The sequence below is a fragment of the Pteropus alecto genome, unplaced genomic scaffold, assembly GCF_000325575.1.
Source record: "Pteropus alecto unplaced genomic scaffold, ASM32557v1 scaffold398, whole genome shotgun sequence".
Lineage (NCBI taxonomy): Eukaryota > Metazoa > Chordata > Mammalia > Chiroptera > Pteropodidae > Pteropus > Pteropus alecto.
The window spans coordinates 4,523,058-4,539,523 of NW_006442497.1; the positions used below are offsets into that span (position 1 = coordinate 4,523,058).

General features: G+C 45.4%; 1 pseudogene; it reads left to right on the plus strand.

Annotated features, from left to right (window-relative positions):
- The first annotated feature begins 15,450 nt into the window (after positions 1-15,450).
- On the plus strand, positions 15,451-15,569 carry LOC112471472 (annotated as a pseudogene).
- The last annotated feature ends 897 nt before the right edge of the window (positions 15,570-16,466 follow it).

Sequence of the window (16,466 nt, forward strand, 5' to 3'; positions counted from 1 at the left end):
AGACTCTGAGAAACTATACAGGATGCTGTTTTCTTTAACAAATAAATTGCAAGGAAGATGGGATAGTGGTGGTAAGGGGAGACAGAAAGATAAATGGGTAGGGTGCAGATTAACAAGGATTTAGTGACATTATCAACCAAGTGAATGTGTGAACTTTGGATCTCAATTCAAACTATTACAAAAAAAAAAAAAACTATTATACTAGAGGCAATTGGGAATTTGAACACTACAGAAATTTGGGGGGAAGGGAGGTAATAGTATTGATGTTATGTTTTAAAAAAGAGCTGTTTTTTAAATTAAACGTTAAATTTTGAGATACTGTTGATTTACATGCAGGTATAAGAAGGAAAACGAGAGAGACCCTGTGTATCCTTCACCCACTTCCCCCCAATGGTAACATCTTGTGAAACTACAGAATAATATTATAACCAGGGTATTGACATTGATACAATTTTATCCAAATTTCTCCAGTTTTACTTGTATTTATTTGTATGTGTGTATAAGAGTCCCTTATCTTGTAATGATACACATTAAGCTACAAAGAAAATTACCACTTTTGATGGGGTTATAGGAAATTTTCGTTTTAATACATTTCTACATCTTCTGATTTCTTAATATTGAGTATGTTTGACTTTATTGCATAACAGATGGCACAGAATTGAGAGAGCTAAGGTATATGTAAGTTGGGAAACAGCAATAAAATGGACACCTGCGAGCCCACCACGCAACTTAAAAACACTGCCATTGCATTGCACTGTGTGTAACTTAAAATGGGGGAGGGAGAAACAATAAAACTATTAAAATAATTTCTCTTCTCTCACTTCCTGGGCACCTGGGACTGCTGAGCTGTGAGGCTGACCGTGACCGACTGGAATCGGAAGAACTGGATTCTAGTTCCGGCTCTCTAATCCCATCCTCACTTGCGTGGCTCTCTCTGAGCGGCAGCCTCCTCCTTTGTTTGTGAGATGGACACTCAAAAGCACCAGATAAAATGTCAGACGATTTGATGGCAACATTTTGATAAAGGGCTGGACATAGAGATCAGGGACCCAAAACTCTGCTAAAGAAAGGAATATGTCAAGCATTCAAGCATTCACACAATTTGTTCTCTCTAAAAACGCTCCTTGTGTGGCATGTTTTTGTGGTAAGACACTGAAATCTGAATGAGCTATGAAAATTCAAACGTAAAAATTCAACTGTAATTGAAAGACTATGGCTGACAGTGGGGTGTTCCCAGTCTGGGGAGTGGAGCTGGAAAATGGCAACGCCGTGTGGTTACAACCACCACGCAAGGTGGATAGGCAGTGGTGACAGGGCAGATCTGGGCCCTGACCCACAATCCAGTGGTGGAAGGAAGCCGAGAGAATCTTCCCAAGTGGGACCCGGAAAGTCGGGTTCCCAGGTCCCCTCTATTAACTGTGTGGCTATGAAGAACGATCTTAATAACCTCCACTCCAACCCCACTGCCCACACTGGGTTCAAGCCACCATCATCTCGTGCTCAGATTATGGCAGTGCCCCCAGCAGTTCTCTCAACTTCCACTCTTCCTCACTATGATTCGGTTCCTGATTAAAAACCTCCAGTTGCTTCTCTTAGATCTTATAGTAAACTCCGCAATCCTCGGTCTGCCTACTTTTTGCCTGGTCTGTCCCCAGTGCACCTCTCCGAGCCTTGTCTCACTCTCCTCTCCCTTTGGCTCACCAGGCTCTCGCCTCATGGCTCTTTGTGCTGCTCCAACTTGCCAAATTCAGTCGTATTTCAGGGCCTTTGCATATCCTGCCTAGAATACATTTCCCCCAGCTTCCTCACGGCTGGCTTCTTCTCAACATTCAGATCTCATTTTAAATGTCATTTCCTTAGAGAGGACTTTCCTGACCTATCTATCTAAAATAGCTCTTCCGGTCACGCTTTGGCATACTTTTTAATTTTATTCATAGCATTTATCAGTATCAGAAATTTTCCTGTGTATTTGTTAGGGTTTTTTTTGGCAACTTATTAGAAAGTGAGCTCCACAAACACTGGATTCTGGTATGCCTTATTCACTACAGCATGTCCAGCACCTAGAGCAGTACTGGCATCCAGTAGACAATGAATATATATTTTGGAGAAATATGTGATGAATGAACAAAGGTGAAGTGTCTGCCAGAAGTCACATGGCCAATGAATGAGGAAACCAGGGCTAGAGCTCATATCTCAATCTGGGGTATGTGATCATGGCCACCCCCTTTGCCCTCCATACCCCTCCTTTCTCCCTCCAAACCTCACCAAGTACCCTCTGACTTAGTCAAGTAAAATGAGCACATGGGTGAACTCTGTCCAGGCGGAATCAGCTAATAATGAACAATTGAGCAGCCTTGAAAGAAAAAAAGCCACAAAGACATAGATTAAAAAAGAGTGTGTGTCTCAGACTTACTGTGTAAAGTTGAGGTGTCCTGAGCTGATTTTTCATTGAAAATAAAATTTTTAAAAGCTTAAACAATCAGTGTCAGAAAGCCTCCTTATGTATTTGTCTATTCATTCAGTTGCTCACTCATTTATTCATCAAACACTTATTCGATGCTTGTATATATTTGTGCAGGTGCTGGGGATTCTTTGTGCCACCTCCTTGCTCCTCTGCAGGGACCTCTGTAATCTATTTTCTGTCCTTTGGGGCTGCTGACCACACCGGTGTTGGGGTGAACATCAGGGGACAAGCTTTCATTGTGACAGGAAATGGAAACAAGCAGAACCTAGGTCATTCTCAAAATGCATCAGCATTTCATTTGTCTTCATTTCAGGATGACACAAGTTTCTTAGGAAATAAAGCTTGCCCATTTAAGCACTCAAACATGCCTCTGAAGATTTTCTCGACAAATCTCATAGGAGCTGACTGCATGTACCATGCAATAACACGGTGAAGATGGCAGGAGCTACTGGTAGGTAAAGGAAGTCTCTATCCTACACTGCATGGCTCCTTTCTGAATTCTCATGTATGATTCCTGTTTCAGCAGTGGGGGCTGCACCTTGAACATGGTGAGTGAATGGGGCCTGCCGTCCAGCCCACCATTTCATTGGCCTTTTGATAATTTACTGAGCCAGGGAGGACTAGGTTTTTTAATTCATTTGTCCAAAGAGGCACTTGCTATAACTTGTCTGCTCGGAGGGGATGCTTCTTTCTAATTTGCACACAGGCCCCTCTGGCTGGAGCCCTGTCTCAGCCATCTCTGTTCTTCCACCCAACTGCCAATTTGCAGAAGGCTGAGAAGCCAGAGAAGCACATGGGATTGTCTTGTACGAAACAAAGACTTTGAAACCTATCTATGCAAAGAGTGTGAAACTTCCATTCACAGACTTGGAACATCTATTTAAGCTGCTCAGAGGCCCTCTGGCTCTTTTTCTAGTTTCTGGCAGTGTTTTGAGTGACAGGTTGCTGAATAAATCAAAGAGCATCTATAGAACAAAGAGCATCCATGTGACAGAAATTGTGCAGGGCCCAAGAGTTTAGAGATAAATAAGTGAGACATGGGTCTACCAGCCCTGCTTGCCACACTCCCAGCCCATGACCAGCACACTCTCGTTCATACGGACTTGATATTCACAACATGCTGACAACACACCCATTTCACACGGGAGACCAGAGACATGCTCTGCCTAGCATATTGTTAAAATTCACTTTTCACATTAAAAACTGTGCCTATAGTAAACATCTAAAAGGTACAAGTGGCTTATACAGTGAAAAGCAAGCATCCTTCTCACCCCTCCTTTGGTCCATCAGTTCCCTTCCCGAGAAGAACCCATAGTGTTAGAAGATTTGAATCTGCAGCCAACATTTAGAAGTCATATTTCACATAAAAATTGACTCCCAGCTTTTATTTAAAAGGAATAACTAGAAGATCTGGTAACACCAGGCCCATGACTCATGCAGCAACCATCAGGGGGCATGGAACTGCAGCTGCCCTATAGAAGGACCATGCACCCACCAGGGCTTCAGCACCCGCCCTTTCTACTGTACTGCATCTTCCATTATCACCTTGTCTATAGCATCAGCCACGCACCCTGCTGGGCTTTTGGAGGCAGACAAGACTGCAATCCATAAGCTATACTGTAGCTGAAGTCCTAGTTCTCAAAGAAGAGAGTTAGTTACAGAATGCCCGATGTGAGCTGGACATTGGGGTTGGCCCACAGTGCCCATGTGAGTCATTCGACAAACACTTATGGGGCACCTCTCTCCTTCTCCATAGCACCTGACGTAATATGTCTGGCTGCCTCCGCTAGAATGCAGGCTCCATGAGGACACGACTCTGTTACATTCACATCTGTGTCCCCGTTACCTGACATTGTTTACCTCCCATCAAAGGCCCTCAATAAATATTGAATGAACGACTATCAGGCACTCATGAAGACAAGATCAGGTCAGTGTTGCCAAGCTGCTCTCAGGCTGGGGAGCAGAAACAAGTCCGTCAGGTGCAGCTGGTAGGACAAATGGCATAGGAAACATTATGTTGATGCTCAGAGTAATGGCAAAGGAGACAGATATTTCATGGGAACTGGGACACAGACATCGTGCTCTGCCACATTCACCTGGTGGCCACCTTTGCCACCTGTGCATGGGAATCTGTCTCAGGCCCCACCTTGCTACAGTGTTTGACTGCCGCTTTTGTGCCACTGACCAAGCAAATGGCACATCAGAGCTCAGTTCATATGCCCTGCTCTCTCCCAGTTTCCCCAGTCAGAGCAAGAATGTAATATCACAGGAAAGAAATATACAAGCCTCTGCAACCAGTCAGGAAGATTCCAGCACCTGGCATAGACAGTGTGGAAAGTGGCCAAGGGGCAAATTCCTAAACCTGGGAAAAGCCTTACGGTCACCACACTGAGGCCTCTCAGCCTACACTGCCCATAGCATTCCTTCAATTTCATTTGTTCAATAGTTATTGAGCCTTATTATATGCTAGATACTGTCCTACAGGCATGAGGTAGGAAAACTAGGTCTTCAATAGAAGACCACATAAATAAATGGATGGGTTCCTTCATCCAGTCAATGAATATCTATTGAGCCCTTTCTATATGTCAGATACTGTTCTAGGTAATGGAGACATGGCAATAACTTAAAATAGACACCTGCTCTCATAAAAGTTGCACTCCAGTGGGTATGTAGTGAGGGGACAAACTCAGTCATTAAATTGTATAGTAGATGATGATCACTGCTATAAGAATAAGGCTGAGAAGGGGAATGTGGGATTCCAGAGTTGGGGAGTATGGTTTTTAAAAGGGCGATCAGGGAGGTCTCACTGAAGAGGTTACATCTGAGTAGAAAGCTGTAGGCGAAAGGGAGCAAGCTGGGCAATATATGCAGGAAACACATTCCAGGCAAAGGGAGCATGCAGCCAAGCACTGAGATGTGAGGCGTCTGAGGTTTTCAAGGGACAATGCAGCTGGGGCGCAATAGCAAGGGGACAGTAGGAGGGTGTTGGCAGACAATTCTACACAGGTTTGTGCATACCTTGTGAGCTTTTGTTCCAGATCATCTCTTCAAGAAGGTTTGTATGGTGAACAGCCTTGGAAGAGACATAGTGCCTCCCTCCAGGGTAGAGGGCAAATTTATTTGCCATCTAGTATAATGGAGACAACATCTCTTTCCAGGGCAAATGTTGGGCAGATTTGCTGGCAGCCCATTGTGAAAACTGGGTTTCCTAAGTTCAGGGCTCCTCAGTTGTGACACACAGCATCCACTTGGCTCCACCTCAGTGCTGCCCCCATGGAACTTGCGGGGCAAGGGGAATCATCTTTTCTATCCATAATACTCATGCTGCTGGTTGTGCTGTGAGTAATAAAGTCCTTTGACTCTGACCTTAGAGTCTCATGCTTCTGCCTTCAAGAGTCTTGTGTTTTTGCCAGTGTCCTTGAAACTGTGGCAGGCTAACTTGTTAGTTACGAGTGGGGTAAAATTTCGGACCCTTCACAGTTCTTAACAGAGGGATGAGACCAGAGAAAAATAATGAGTGAAATGAATGAGTGAATGAATAAATTGGGATTCAGAGGGCATTCCTCCCTAAATACAGAACATTTGTAATGAACAGTCCTCAGGGCAGGTGCAAACACACTTTGCCCTTGGGGTAAAGTAGGCCCAAGACCATAGGAGAGGCTCTATGGGACACAGCAGGAAGAAGCCGACGGGGGTGTGCTCACAGTTGCTGCTGCCCATAAGTTGGTATAAGAACATGGGGAAGGCTTCTGGCTAGAGTAAGGACTGAAGAAAGCAGGGTTTGGAGGAGGATGTGAAGACGCCTGGCTCAGAATCAGTGTTTCACAGAGAAGATCCCAGGTGCTGATGATCCCCTGCTCACCCCTGCACCTCAATCCCCCCATCGCTGGCTCCTAGGACAGGCTGTTCAGATAGCAGAACCACCACCCAGACTTTCCCGTGGCTGCCCCTTTTGGACTAAAACCTAGGAATAAAACACGGAGTTTCTGAGGACCACACTTCTGCCTCTTTCCTGTTCTCCACTCACCACTTTGGCACAGAGAGAAGGGACCTTCTGAGCCTGCCACTTCCCCAGCTCCCCATATCAGTCTGCTTTCCTCTCCACCCACATGTGCTGCTTCACACCCCTAGGGTTTCAGGGGCAGATGCTATTTCCAGTACTCTGATCTTTTCTATCCATGGAAGTGGTCAAACTTGCCAGACTTGCCATCTGGTTCTCTGGTTTAAAATATTGATGAGTGGACTCACAGTGAGGGGAAAAAGGAATGGAAATGCAGAACTCGGAGTTCTGAGAAGGCTCCCTCAACCCTCAACCCTCAACCCTCATACCAAGGAGCCCACTTGGGCTTTCCAGATCCTTCAGGGTCAGGGAAGTGAGGGCCCTGCTCCCCTGTGGCTGTCTCCTATAGATGGAGCAGGCCTGTTTCCTCCTCTACATCTGCTACTGGCTGGGAAGGAAACACCTGGATATTGGAGAGCCAGTCTGGGGAGCATTGTTCCAGGGGGCAGGGAGTCTGGGAGGAATCTGACAAGGCCCACAAGCAGACTGGGAAGCTTTGGGGACCAGATGGCGATGACCACAGCCTGGCATTCATGTCCACCATGTCAGTCCAGGAGCTCTCTTGGGTAACGAGAGATAACAGAGGTAAGTGGCAGGCCCTGGTGAGAGGCTGTGTGGCAAAGTGGCCTGGCAGGTGGCATTTGGTGCTGGACAGCCTGGGTTCAACTCTCTCTGTTGCTATGGCAACTTGGGTTGTTTAAAAACTTTGTGCCTCAGTTTCCCTACCTTTTTTTTAGTTTAATCAATATTTATTTATTTACTTAATTTTTATCAATATATAGTTGACATATTATTGCCTAAGTTCAAGATGTACACATTGATTTAATCCATTTATATATTCCAATATGATTACCACCATAGCTTTAGCTAACACTTCTATCACATCACATAATAATCAGCACTCTTTTTTGAGGGGTCAGTTTCCCTATCTTTAAAGGAGACCTAATACTAGCACCTATCTCATAGGATTGCTATGAAGACTAAATGAAGTGATATTCGAAAACCACTTAGAGCAAAATGAATGGAACAGGCCCACACCTGTAAGTCCTCCATAAACTCCATGCTTCAGCAGCCAAATCTAGCTGTTCTTTCCTTTAACGTCAACTTTCACACCCACTTTCCTACTCCATGGGTTTGCACATTTTGCTCTGGATGCCTGTTGCCTCATGTCTACACACTAACCCTCCACTTCCCTCAAGTCTCAGATACACTTTTCGCAGAGTCCTCCCTGATCCTGCACCCAAAGGTCTCTCTGCCTTCGCACACCACCTCACCCAGGGCCCTGGCACATTTTACTTTCTGTGTTTGTCGGTCAGCTTCTCAAGGGAAGAGACCTGGCCTTGGTTGGACTCTGGCGTTGGCTGCACATGTAGAAGATGTTCAATCCATGTGTGTGGAGTGAAAGTCCAGACCAGTGTGACTGTCTCCAAATTCTCCAGGAGAGGGATGGAGAGATGATGTCCCTAATGGGGTACAGAAGGGGACCTAGAAGGTTCATTCTGAGTCCTATGCCTTGCTTACCCACTCTGCAATCTTTGGCAAGTTGCTTCATCTCTCTAAGCCTCAGCCACCCAACCCATAAAATGAGCATTAAAACACGTGCCCAGTCTACCTCCAATTGTTCGTGAGAATCCAATGGGTGCACTCCACAGCACCAGGCACGTATAATTAGTCTTATTATTATTGGCATTTGTAGGATATGAAGAAGAAAGGAGAAGCCTTCTCACAGGGTCCTGTGTCCTTTCTTCTTGTGGAAATGGGCTGAACAATCTAAACTTTGCAGAGCAGTCCTAGTAGTCACCAGATCTGGGTAATCCTTCTCAGAAAGGATAGGCCTTATGTTCATAAGAGCTGGAGGTGTTTCAGCCCTTCACAGGATCCCCTTCCAGCATCCTTTCTCCAGTCACCCCCATCTACTCTGCTCAGATCCATTTTTCCCAGCTCCTTCCCGGGAAACCCCACCCCAGTAAGCCCCTACCTTGGCTCAGCTGCTGCCGCTTGCTTCCCAAGTCCTTTAGCCAATTAGTTCACCACAGTCCTGCCAGGGAGGTTGCCAGTCCCAGAGAACCCAGTATCTTAGAGGAGCCCACACTGATGTTTTCAGTCTCAACTGCAGTCTCCAGATCTGCAGAGAAAAGCCCAGGCCCAGCTCTGTCCCCTCCTCTTCCTTCCCCTTCCACAAGGGCCTCAAAGCTCCTCCCAGAACACATCCTGCTGTGAGATTGCTCTGAGAGAAGCATTTGTGGTCACCCACGGTCACTGGATTTTCCCTATTCTAATCAGGCAGGAGCAGGGCCTCTACAGGGTCCCCCCTGATAATGACTGGGCAGTGATGCAGGGAGCCCTGACCTCTCTTCCAAGCTTACCAACCATCCCCACCTCTGAACATTGTCAGCCAGATGGTCCTCAAGCACCTCCAACTCAATGTGTACGAACCAAGCTCATCCAAGCACCTCTGACTCAATGTATATGAACCCAGCTCATTATCTTCCCCTCTAAACCCACTTTTCTCCTCCTCACCTCAGAATTAGAAGCCTGATTATCATCCTTAACACCCCTGGCTCCCTCACCAATTACATCTAAACAGCACCACATCCGGTTAATAACTTGTGAATCTACCCCCTTTTCCCACCTGTCCCTGCTTCATCAAGCCACCATTGTCTTTCTCCTAAGGTACAGCAATAGCCTGATGTCTCCCTCTAATGCTGCCTCCACCTCACAGCCAAAGGTCTTTTTCTGATCGCGAAACACAATCTGATGACATTACACCTTCAATAGCTCCCTATTACTTTCAAGAGAACTGCCAAACAAACTCCTTACTGTGACTTGCAAGGAACTTCTTGATCTGGTTCTTCCTTAATCTCCAACCTCAGGCTTTACCCCTCACTCTGACCCCTCCCAGAAGTCCTGAATGACTACCACTCCTCAGTGATCCAAGCCTTCACCTGTGCTGTGGGATTCTCTTCCCAACCCTTCTGGTCTACCCCTAATCATCCTTTGTCTAGCAGAGAAGACCAAAAAAGAAGTCAGAAAGGCAGGAAGAAAAATGGAGTGCTGCAGAAGCTGGAGGAGGAGAGAGTGTCAAGGAAATGAGAGTCAACGCTGTCAGATTGCAGAGAGGACACAGATGCAAAAGAAGAAAAGGCGTTCGCTGACCTTGACACTTAGGAGAGAGCAGTGCTAGGGAGCAGATTACCTCCAAGATGACATGTTGCTAGTTTGTCATATTCTTTTTTTTTCTCACATTTTTAAGCCAAGCAATATTTTGGGACCCTGCGAAAACATTTCTAGACCTCTGTAAAGCTCACAGACTATGCTGTTGTTGATTTGGCTTAATGGGTAAATGGAGAGAGATATATGGCTGACAGCATTGTTGGAACATCTGGATTCAGCTATGCTCAAAACTCTGATGCCTAGATCTACTCTTAAATTGTTCAACTAAATGATCCAATAAATTTACTCCCTTTTTTAAATTAAGCCTGTTTGAGTTGGGTTTCTGTCGCTTGCAGCCAAAGGAGACGTCACTATTTTTGCAAGGGCTTGAATGTGTTCTATTTCATCCCCTTCATTTCCCAGCAGTCCTAAGGACATTTGAAAAAAAATATAGTCAAGAAATTTAAATAATTTACTCTATGTCTCTGCTTCCTTCCCATATGTACTTTTCGGTCCCCCTCTCTGCCTATAGAACGTGACAGCGATCACATTCTATCTATCTTGCATCTTTGTATTAGTGTTCTCAGGTCACATGCTTGCCGTGACCCTCTGCCCTTCCACAGTAAGTTTTGGGGAAGCAGAGAGTAGGTCTTACTCATTATTCCACTCATCACCGGATAAAAGAATGTTAAAAGAATGCTTGACTCGTTAAATAAAGCAAGTGGATGAATGAGTGGATGAGTGGATGGGTAGATGGATGGATGAGAAAGAAAGGCATAAATGAGTGAAATGAATGTGGACCAAGAACTTAGCCCCTGAAGGCTCGGCACTCAGCGGCAGCCAGGCAGTGTGGCCATCATGGACAGCCCCCTCTCCTTATCAGCTTTGGCCTAACTGAATCGGAAATCACAAGCTGATGTCGCCTCTTGTGGCTGTACTGCTCCTCTTATCATTGGCTGCTATGACTGTAACTGCACTGGGTGTGGTAGCCATGGAGGGGGCTGCTTGGTGCCTGTGGACAGCTCCAGAGCTGAGCCCTGCAAGAAGGACCTGAGGTTTCTTCTCAGGTTCCTCTGTCTCAGCCTGGACATTGGAAAGTCTGCTCACGTAACTTGCCGTGGAGCTATGAAGTTACTGGTCTTTTCTGCAGACAATAGACTGTTTCTATTCTGTCTTCATAACTCTTTCCAGGAGAGCCCCTCCAGTCCCTTCTATTTAGAAAAATACTTCTTATCTATTTTCCTATTACAAAGCACCTGAGAGCTTTAAACAAAAATGAAATCCTCTGGCAATTGTGAACAAAGCAGTGGTGGCAGGGGAACCAGTGCTGGCATCTGGAGGACCAGGATATTGGAGTCAGGAAAGTACTTGCTTTGAATACAAGAAACCCAGGGTCACTTGTGTCCTTGCTCCAGTCTCACCTTCTCTGGGAGTTGTCTCTGGGATTATTCAGCAGCAGATGCAGAATTCATCATCTCTTTGAGTTTTCTAAAGAATATATTCAGAAAATACCAAATAATGTAGATTTTATGAAAGAATCCATTGAAGGGGTGAGGAGGATGAAAAAGGAAAGGAGTGTACAAATCCTATGCAGATATTTTGTTGTCTGAACACCCTTCCTCCATTCCATGCCATTGGACTGGTAGGCTAGGATAGGGTAGAGGGTTTTTTCCCTTTCACTTTTCTTCCCAAGTGACCCCAACTCACTAACTCCTGGCTCCTCCCACCCATATTTTTTCAGGCATATCAGAGTCTTTTGAAGTGCATTCAGAGCACTTCAACTCCATTCTAATCCTTACTTCAGTTTTTATATTCCAAATTCATTATCAATACCTCAAAACGAATGGCTCTCTGGCTGACAGATCCCATTCTTAGAAAGCTGTGTGAAGTGATAAACCAGAAAACGTCTGTTATCAAAATACAATTTACTTAATTTATACCATCACCTCATGAGTAAGGGACAAATATAGAGATGGGTAAACTAGAGTTTAAAGGCTCAAATAACCAGTGGTATTGGAACTTGAACCAGAAAACACCCAGTCCAGGGTCTTCCCACAGCATTGCAGGGAGGAGCTGCAGGATGAGCCAGCCTGAAGCCTGGCCCACAAGTCTTGGCTCTCAACTCCACGCTAGTAAGACCAAGGCAGTGACATGACTGGTACCCACCTGATGGGCACCTCTGCTTCTAGTGAATTCCCTCCAGTTCTCACACACATGGCCCAGGGAAGCAGGGGCAGCAGGACAAAGTCATACTCTAAACCAGTGATTAGCAAAGTGTGGTTCCTGGAGCAGTAGCACCGGCATCACCTAGGAACTTTTTAGCAACTAGTACTATCTGTTGTGAATGTGGGAAGGAAGGAACAGTACACATGCTGGGAATTTTCCATTCTTCCAACAGTGTTGTCTGTGCGGTGTGCAAGCACGTAGAATTAGAACTAACTGGGGTGATAGTCATGGAAAGCAGATTTGTGATTTATATCCATCTGCTCACGCTTTTAGCCACTCTTCTCATTTCGTAGGGAGGTGTTTTGATTTTAAACACCATCGACTTTTTTTTTTAAATTTCAGTGTTTAAAAAAATTACGTAATTCATAAATACATTTTCATCGTTAAAAACTCTCAAACATTATAGCAATACATAGAGTAAAAAAGAGAGCTCCCTCTTTACCCTCCCCAGTTTTGTCAACCAAAGATCATTGCTGCCAGTCCAACAACAGAAATTCCCAATTTGGGCTGAGGTTAGGGTAAGAGCTTTTTCAGTGAAAACTGCTCAATAGTTAAACAGCTTGGCTGTGGAACGACTTGGCTGAAACAGCTCAACTGTGATACCGGTCAATTATGAAACAGTTGGGCTGAGACAGCGCAAGCAAGGTGCCTCAGGTGTTAGAGATCAGTTTGCAAAAATAGCCAGGTCCACCTCCAAGGCACAGAGTAGGCTGGCTTATGTAAAAAAAAGTTCCAGCACCCGTCCCTCACTGGTCCATTTTCATGCAGATGAAGAATCTAAATTCACCGAGTTTATTGGCTCAAATAGCACTGTCTTGATTGGTCTGCTCTATACATTCTGATTGGTCAAATATGCAAATAAGGAATAGTTGTGCAGCCCTGATTGGATGGGGCAGGTCTTCAGCCCATTGGTTAAATTTCTCTCCTAGGAGCTCTCTTCCGAGGGTTAGCACAGACCAAAGAAAAAGAGTGCAGGAGGCTGACAGCTCAGTCTGTGGCTATCCCTTGAATGCAGTGTGCATGAGGGACCTCTGTAAACAATGGCTATTAGTCTCTGGTTATGAATTTAAGCCCAGTTAAACAAAAAGAGTCCTTCTTGGCAGGTATATTCTTTCTTGGGGTTGACAGTTTCTTTTCTCTCCCCACCCAGTGATAACCACAGTCGGTATCTGGGGGTGATTTATACAAACTGTTCTTCAAGTAGCTTAGTGTCTTTTGAGATCATTATGTATCAGTACTTACAGAACAACCACATTCTTTTCTTAAATACAAATGTCTATATCTTCTGGAGTAGTAATACCTTTACTTGGGTCAAGAATGGAAAGATACAGAGAAAATCAGCCCACTCCCTTCCATAAGATGACCTTCAAGTTGGTGAAGAAAACCTTGTGAACATCCTTCTTGCCCCCCGCCACTGCTTCTTTTTGCAGATGCACCTGCCCCATTCCCAAACTCCTTGTACCCTCAGGCCACTCTGGAACTGGATGAGGGACAGAGAGAACTTGGGATTGCCATGGAGCACAGGGCCTGGTCTCCCCTTGCTTCCGCTGTTCTCAGGTCAGCCTAGAAAGGGAGGCCATGTGGACCCTCCTTCTCTTCCTCAGCCCTATGTCTTTACCTCCCTAATACTGTAGGTTTCTCCTGGAGCTGGAGAAGCTGAGCTTGGGAGGAAGTCTGCAAGCTTCCCAGAATTCAAAGGAGGCGCTGAAGCCTCTCGTCTGTATAAAATACCCATTACAGTCACTGCTCTCCTCTTGCAAATGAATTCCCACCAAGAAGAAGGACTGGCCAGCAGATCAAGAAGGCTGGGAGTCGACTAAGAGATCAGTGAGAAAACTGAAATATCCCAACCCTTTATTATCTATGCAAATTGCCTAACACGCTGTCCCTTGCACATGTACACATACGTGCTTACACACACAGACATACCCTAAAAGCGGGGAACAAGCGACCTGGCCGGGCTCTCATCCTTGCATGCTTTTAGCTGCATAGGCCCTCCTCCTCTCTGGGTATCAATTTCCTCATCTGTAACCAGAGGGATTGGAGAGGGTGTCTGCAAAGCCCTTGCCAACTTTCTCAGCTTCCAGACAATTTTGGTTCTGGCCTCAGAGACTTGGTGTTACAGTTTGCTCAGAGAAGGCCTCTGGTCCTCGTGACAAAACGTCTCTTTGCTTGGGTGTGCGGGGTGTGGGTTGGGGTTCGGGGAATGGGTAGGGCTGCTTCCCTTCTACTTTCCTATCTCCAGGAGTCTCAGGGGACTCACCTTGGGCCAGTTCTTGGGCCTGGAACGATGTTCACTTAGGGCTTCCTTCCTGACTGCCTCCCCTCAGTAGTGGACAGTCAGACTTGCCTGGAACTTTGCCAGTCCATTCTGGCCCAGCTTTCCTGTCCTCTTCCAACTACTCCCCTCCCCCATCCCTACCCATCCCCACCTGCCCCCATCCCCAGCCCCGCCGCTACACACACATCTTCCCTCCCCCACCTCCACCATTCCTGAGGAGGCGGGAATAGTGTAGCTTCCAGCTTAGTCAGAGCTCCTGCAGAATTCTATTAAAATAAAGCCATCATTCTTCAATACCTGTGTGAACTTTACTTTTCTGGGCCTTGGTTTCCCCACTACTCACATTAGGGAGTTGAGGGAGCAGCATAGCTTAGGGACTCTGGGACCCCAGTGCCTGGGCTTGAATCCTGGCCTCCCCTTTTTGCTATTTCTGTGATCTTGGGCAAACTCCTTACCTTGTCTCAGTTTTTCCATCTGTAAAATGGGAGCATAATACCACCTGCCTCATTGCTGTTGGGAGGCATGAGTGAGATGACATAAGCATGCAAAGCACAGAGACAGAACTTGGCATGTGTACAGTAAGTGCTATAAAGTGTTTGCTAATATCTCATTTTGTGCTAACTTGACATTCAGTGGCAATTTCCTGGTTGGGTTGCAACAACGACTAGGAAGCTCAGCCTTCCAGCTTTGAATTTCTGAGATTTCCCAAATGGACACTGTCTCTTCCTACTCATTCTGTGCAGAGAGAGGTGCACACACATGGATGTGGCCGCAGACACTCTTCCAGGGACTACACACTCACTGTGTTATGGACTGAATGTCTGTGTTGCTAACCTAAAAATAAAAGGCCAAAGTGAGAGGCAACAAGCATTTATATGAGGTCAAAAGAATAACTTTTCTTGGGAAGCACTGGTTCAGGCAGAAGCCCAAATAGCATTCTGATTGGGAGATAAAGGCAAGGGGTATTTATGAGAAAGAGGGGAATAATGAAGTCAGTAGAAGAAAGGCATTTCTATTGATGCAGATAAGCTGACATAGTGACACTAATTCCAAATAATGTTTTTAATTTTTAGTTCGGTAGTCATCAGTCTAGTAGTTATAATATCTGCTTTCTTGTTATCTTTACAGTTGTTTGCTTTGGGCCTAGACCAAAGGTTATTTTGCCCTGTTATAATATTTCAAAGGTTTGAAGAGTAAGAGGAATAAGACATGCAAAGCAGTTCCTCTGGGATGGCAGCTCTGGCTCCATTTTAAAGTCCCTTTCTCATCTACGGCCATGCCACCCTGAATGTACCCGATCTCGTCTGATCTTGGAAACTAAGCAGGGTCAGGCCTGGTTAGTAGTTGGATAGGAGACCACCTAGGAATACCAGGTGCTATAGGCATTAAAAAAAAAACCAAACAACCCCTCCCACCTCTCTCTCCTCTCTCTCTACACACGTGTGCGTGCACACACACACACACACATATATACATATATATTTACAGTGTCCTCTGAACATTCATATGTTGAACCTCCAATATGATGGTATTAGGAGATGGGGCCTCTGGGGTGGTAATTAAGTTTAGGTGACATTATGAGGGTGGAGCTCCTGTGATGAGATTACTGTCCTTATAAGAAGAAAAGAGACCAGAACTTCCTCTTTCCACCATGCAAAGACACAATGAGAAGGTGGCTGTCTGTAAACAAGGAGGAGGTCTCACCAGATACCGAATCTGCCAGCACCTTGATTTTGGACATCCCAGCCTTCAGAACTGTGAAAAATAAATGTCTGTGTTAAAGGCACCCACTCTATGGTATTTTGTCATGGCAACCTGAGATGACTAACACAGAGGGGCTGTGGTCTGCGCAGGGACACAAGTGTGCCTGCTGCACCAAACAGAACTAAAGTGGCATGGGTAGGGCCAGTCTGCCGCCTGCCTGTCGTCAACCTAAATAAAAAGGTAAACAGAGACAAGCTCAAAATTGTCAAAAAAGATGAGTTTATTCAGTGATAGCAGAGGAATTGCAATTTGGGACATGCAAACTGTAATAAGCTACAGGTGAGTCCCTTGAGGATTTGGGGGAGGCTGTATTTATGAGCAGGGAATGTAAAAAGGGAAGAATTCAGATAGAGTCTGTTAAAATAAAAAACAAATGGAGACCAGCCTTAAAAATTCTCTGAGTAGACAAAATGAGTCCAGTTATACAAACAAAGCTCCATTCAGCTGATTTTGTGAGATTAACCCAACCTGGGTCATTTCTTGTTCATGCCTCTGGAAACCACAAGCAAAACTTCCCA